Source organism: Triticum dicoccoides, chromosome 2B, assembly GCF_002162155.2.
Source record: "Triticum dicoccoides isolate Atlit2015 ecotype Zavitan chromosome 2B, WEW_v2.0, whole genome shotgun sequence".
Taxonomy (NCBI): domain Eukaryota; kingdom Viridiplantae; phylum Streptophyta; class Magnoliopsida; order Poales; family Poaceae; genus Triticum; species Triticum dicoccoides.
In genome coordinates this window covers 669,608,874-669,615,408 of record NC_041383.1, presented here as the reverse complement: position 1 = coordinate 669,615,408, position 6,535 = coordinate 669,608,874, and positions in this window count along the sequence as shown.

Here is a 6,535-nt window from a genome sequence, read left to right as displayed (position 1 = left end):
TCAAGTAGAGGGTATAGCGGGTTGCGGGAGAGTGGACCACTGAATATAGAATGGGGAAGGTGATGGAGATGTTGGTGAAGATGACGGCGGTGTTGGTGAAGATCGCGGTGATGATGATGGCCCCCGGTGGCGTTCCGGCGCCACCGGAAGCAAGGGGGAGAGAGGCCACCTTCTTCTTCTTCTTCCTTGACCTCCTCCCTAGATGGGAGAAGGGTTTCCCCTCTGGTCCTTGGCTCCCATGGCTTGCGAGGGATGAGAGCCCCTCCGAGATTGGATCCTCTATTTCTACATCCTCTGTTTCTGCCCCTTCACCATTTCCTTTATATCTGGAGATCCGTAACTCCGATTGGGGTGAATCTTTCGCCCAGATTTTTCTCATAAAATTAGCTTTCTTGTGGAAAAAGAAGAGCGCCAACCGCCTTACAGGTGGCCCATGATAGTCCAGGGCGCGCCTGCATCCCTGGGGCGCGCCCCCTATCTCGTGGCTACCTCGAACACCGTTTCACGTTGATTCTTCCTCCAGAAAATCCCAAATATTCCAAAATAATTCTCTGTCTGTTTTTATCGCGTTTGGATTCCATTTGATATTGGTTTTCTGCGAAACATAAAACATGCAACAGACAGGAACTGGCACGGGGCACTCGATCAATATGTTAGTCCCAAAAATAGTATAAAAAGTTGCCAAAAGTATATGAAAGTTGAATAATATTGGCATGGAACAATCAAAAATTATAGATATGACGGAGACGTATCATGGGTTTTGTCTACCATCTTCCGCACATTCTTTGAAGAACGAAAATAAGCTGTCAATGGAAATAAGCTGTAAACTATTTTGAAATAAACAATATAAATTACTTAATAACTATGCTTGAGAAGCTCACATAGGGGAAGAATTGGAAGCGTATTAACAAGGACCCAAATGTCCATATTGTCTTGCTCGATTTCAGGATCACCAAGATCCATGGAGACAAACATACCCTCATCAAAATCATACATCTTGCAAATTGCTTCCCAATTTTTGCAACCAAAATGGGTTACACTCTCAGAATTGTACCGTTTTACTTCAAAATCCACACGATGATGGGTCCTTAGGTGAATTTTCTTTGTTTCAATAGTTTCATGGTCTTCAAAACCCATCCTCTCCAAGACACAGCATCTTGCATAGCATGGGATAAGCTAGTCAAATTGGAAAAGATGAAAAGTACACGTTAAAATAGTTGAAGTTGTGCTTAATTACCAAAAAAACTATAGTCGTCGTTGCGTACCGTTTCAACATCGAAGGTCTCCTGGGGCTTAATGCTGAAGCACCGATCTTCGTCCAGCTCAAGGAACCTGTCGCACATATCTCGGTCGTCATGGCACCAGTCGCACTCCCCCGGGCGGTTTTCGTTATCCGAGTACGACAATTCCTATGTTCATAATTCAAATATTAAACTTGTACAATTAAATATATGTACTAAAAAACTCTCAGCTCTCATGTGGTGTACATATTCGACCGTCGATGATGGTAGCTCCTCCTTTCATTCCCGAGTGCATTACACCAAATTGTCTAGCACACGGGAATGAAGGAGAAGCTACCCCCACGACAACAGTCGGGATTCTTCGTCCTCTCATATATATATATATGGTTGGAGACTCTCCCTCACTTATTCCTTTAGGCGGAGACTCGACAGACTTAAAGTCAACCCGAGGACTCATATTATAGGACTCATATATATTGACATGGAGATTTGGCTGGTCTCACCTCGAGGTCGGAGGGGGGGTCGGTGACGGGGACGACGGCGCGGATGATGGAGGAGGCTCCTAGATTTCTGGATAGTGCTCTCCAATTTTAGCATTTAAAGTAGGAGTACTTTTCCAATTTGAGTATTCAATAAGCAAACCCAAATCGTAAAATAAAGTTTTATTCAAATTAGCATGCATTCAATTATAAGCAAAAGTACATCATCTCTTATGTCCGTACATCGTCGAATATTATCACTAGTAATACTCCTCGAATACTATCATACATAGCATCGCTAATACACCTAGAACCGTAGCGCCCGACGGTTATCGTTGCAGGCGGTGGACACCCAAAGAGAAGGAATCATCACACGATCATAACTCCAGTGAGATTCCTGAAGAACCTGCCAGGTATTGTCGAACCTGCCCTCCAACGCAACCATGTAGCGACGGACGTGCTCGTCCTCCTCGCTGACACAGTGACGTACCACCTCCGTGGTGTCCGAAAGCCTCGGCATCGTCACTGGCCCACGCAATCGCCACCAAACAAGGATCGGGTCAACAATGGGCTGGCTCCTCACCAACCTACACCCCCGGAAGGTAGCACCTCCCAATACCAGCCCGGCGGAGCCCAGTCCCGGACATGGCCCCTCTGATCAAGCCGGCCTCCTCCGCCGAGTCAACGACGAGGATACGGGATAGGCATCGTCGACGTCGATGCGGGATTAATTGCTTGAACTAAAAAAAAATAAACTAGTTATATTAATTTTCTTGCTAAAAATAAACTACTTCTATATATAGTAAAATAAAATAGTTTTATTAAATCAACTAGTTCAACTACTAAGCATTCACTATAAATAAATAAAGTAGTACTTACTAAAAATAAACTACTTCTATAGTAAAATAAAGTAGTTTTTTATTAAATCAACTAGTTCAACTATATACTAAGCACTTACTATAAATAAAATAAAGTAGTACTTACTAAAAATAAACAAGTTTAACTAGTTCTATTATTTTTCTAACTAATTATATTAAACACTTTCTCTTCTTATTTTCCTTTTTCCTCTCCTGCTTTTTCTTCTAAATATGAACATACACATATAAATGACTTTGATCATACACACTTTTCCTAGACATACACAATATGAACATATATATATACATAAATTGACAAAGAAAATTCTATGAACAAAAAAATCATTAAAATTCTATCAACAAAATTACAACAGAAAAAAAATCATAAAATTAGCAAAATTCATATATATTCAATATTCTATGAACAGAAAAAAATTACAATAGAAAATTCTATGAACAAAATCTAACACAATATTCAATTAACTACACAATATTCGACAGAAAAAAAATTCTATGAACAAAATTACAACAGAAAAAATTATCAAAATTACAACAGAAAAAATCATAAAAATTCTATGAACAGAAAAAATCTAACACAATATTCAATTAACTACGCATCTAAACTACACATCTAAATTAACTACACATCTAATTAAATTAGCAAAATTCATATATATGAGCTCACAGGGATGGCGACGATGAGGGTGAGGGGCGGCGCTACGACGGACGACGACGATGGTGAGGGGCGGCGCGGCGACATCGACGGTGACGGTGATGGTGAGGGGCGGTGCGGCGACGGGCGGCGAGGAAGCAGGGGCCGGCGGCGTCGGGGCATGGGGGCGCGGGGCGGCGATGGCGTCTGGGCGGCGCGGGACAGCGTCGGAGGCAGGGGCGACGGTGGTGACGGCGAGGCGCAGAGGGGCAGCCTGGCGGCGGCGTCTGGGCGGGGAAGACGAATGGAATAAAATTTTCACAAGTGCTAGTTATATAGGCGAAGCATTGGTCCCGGTTCATGGCACCAACCGGGACCAATGCCCCCTTTAGTCCCGGTTGGTGGCACCAATAGGGACCAAAGGCCTCTTTTCAGCAGCCCAAACAGCGGGAAGTAGAGGGCTTTGGTCCCGGTTGGTAGCACCAACCGGGACTAAAGGGGGGGCATTGGTACCGGTTGATGCCACCAACCGGGACCAAAAGTGTGCATTGGTCCCGGTTCATGGCACCATCCGGGACTAAAGGCCTTGTGCTAGCGCGGTGCGGTGGGAAGTTTAGTCCCACCTTGCTAGCTAAGAGAGCTCAACACCTGTTTATAAGTTGCGTTGCAGCTCAGGTGCTAAGCTTCTCTCTAATATGCAGGCATTACTTGCCTACCCTTGTCACTGCCATGTTGGGCCTATCGGGCCTGCGGGCCTTCATCCTGGCCCATGTACAGATGGCTTTCTAGTCGTATGCAGGCCGTGTGGCCCATTAGGTGGCATTTTTTTTTCCATTTTTTTGGTTTTTTGAATTATTTATTTTCTTTTGATTTTTGCTTTATTTTTTTATTCCTTTTGCTTTTAGCTCAGAATAATTATAAACTTTCTGTTACTCCATTAGTTTCCAAATTTTAATAGTTTAAATTTTAATTCTTTGAAATTTGTGTGGATCACTAGTTTGTGAATAACTTCACTATAAAAATATATTTTGAGTGATTCTTTTTCCTGCTATTTAATATTACTGCGTTTTATCATTATATTCAAAAACAGATTTTTGTTATTTTAGTTTCTATCAAAAAAATTCTTTATGAAAATTCTTTTTGCTACTAAAGTTTCTAACAAAAAATTATTTATGATAATTCTTTCTGCTTTTCATGTTTTGAACAGGAAATACTTTGATAATTTTAGTTGCATAACTTTTATATAATTTTAGTTTAAAAATACTAGAGGTTTATAAAAGCTTTTTTGTTGATTCCTTTTGCTATTAGAGTTTTATGAAAGCATTTACTAGGTTTTTCTGAGCTATAAGACCTTGAAATTGAAAAGCATTTCAAATGAACTCTGAAAAGGTTGAAAGTTGGCATGGTATCATCATTTCACCCACATATCATGTGCTAAAAAGTTGAGAGGGTTATGGGAAAAACTGGATACACTTCATGTACAAAACGGACAATCTCTTTCGAAGTATCAGGGTTTCATACGGAAACTCATCAGTTACAAGAGGCATTTCAAATGAAAGTTGGCATGGTATCATCATAATAGTTGTGGAGGAAGTATTCACTTTTTCTTCGCTTGTGTCCTTTCCTTATTGCGTTGTAACCATGGATAATCTTCATCATTTACCAGGATGCTTGGCTCAGCCTTGACTTTGAAGGGAGGACTTTCATGAAACTTTTCATAATCTTCGGACATGTCGGTCTTGCCCTCCACTCCCAAAATGTCCCTTTTTCCTGATAGAACTATGTGGCACTTTGGTGTTGGAAATATGCCCTAGAGGCAATAATAAAATGGTTATTATTATATTTCCTTGTTCATGATAATTGTCTACTGTTCATGCTATAATTGTATTAATTGGAAACCGTAATACATGTGTGAATACATAGACCACAACATGTCCCTAGTGCATCTCTAGTTGATTAGCTCATTGATCAATAGATGGTTATGGTTTCCTGACCATGGACATTGGATGTCATTGATAACGGGATCACATCATTAGGAGAATGATGTGATGGACAAGACCCAATCTTAAGCATAGCACAAGATCGTGTAGTTCGTTTGCTAAAGCTTTTCTAATGTCAAGTATCATTTCCTTAGACCATAAGATTGTGCGACTCCCGGATACCATAGGAATTCTTTGGGTGTACCAAACGTCACAACGTAACTAGGTGGCTATAAAGGTGCATTACAGGTATCTCCGAAAGTGTCTGTTGGGTTGGCATGAATCGAGACTGGGATTTGTCACTTCGTATGACGGAGAGGTATCTCTGGGCCCACTCGATAATGCATCATCATAATGAGCTCAATGTGACTAAGTAGTTAGTCACGGGATCATGCATTATGGAATGAGTAAAGAGACTTGCCGGCAACGAGACTGAACAAGGTATAGGGATACCGCCGATCGAATCTCGGGCAAGTAACGTACCGATTGATAAAGGGAATTGTATACGGGATTGATTGAATCCCCGACATCGTGGTTCATCCGATGAGATCATCGTGGAACATGTGGGAGCCAACATGGGTATCCAGATCCCGCTGTTGGTTATTGGCTGGAGAGATGTCTCGGTCATGTCTGCATGGTTCCCGAACCCGTAGGGTCTACACACTTAAGGTTCGGTGACGCTAGAGTTGTTATGGGAAATAGTATGTGGTTACCGAAGGTAGTTCAGAGTCCCGGATGTGATCTCGGACGCCACGAGGAGTTCCGGAATGGTCCGGCGGTGAAGATCAATATATTGGACGAAGGGTATTGGAGTCCGGAAGTGTTCCGGGGGTACCAGCCTATGGCCAGCATGACAGAAAGGTGTTTCGAGAGCCCCAGCAAGTGTTGGAGGGCCTCATGGGCCAAAGGGGAAGGGGCAAACCAGCCCACTAAGGGGTGGTGCGCCCCCCACACCCTTTCCCGCGTTATTTGGGGAGGTGGGGCGCCTCCACCTGGCTTGGGAGGCAATCCTCCACCTGCTTGGCTTGGGGGCAAGTCTCCCTAGGATTTTCCCTAGGGAGATCCAATCTGCTTGGCCGCCGCCCCCTAGGGGAAACCCTAGGGCGCCTCCCCCTCTCTCCTTGCCCCTATATATAGTGGAGGGGTGGGAGGGCAGCCATACCTCTTCCCTGGAGCAACCCACTCCCTCCTCCAACACCTCCTCATCCTCCGTAGTGCTTGGCGAAGCCCTGCTGGAGAACCACGAGCTCCACCACCACCACGCCATCGTGTTGTCAGAGTTCTCCCTCAACTTCTCCTCTCCCCTTGCTGGATCAAAAAGGAGGAG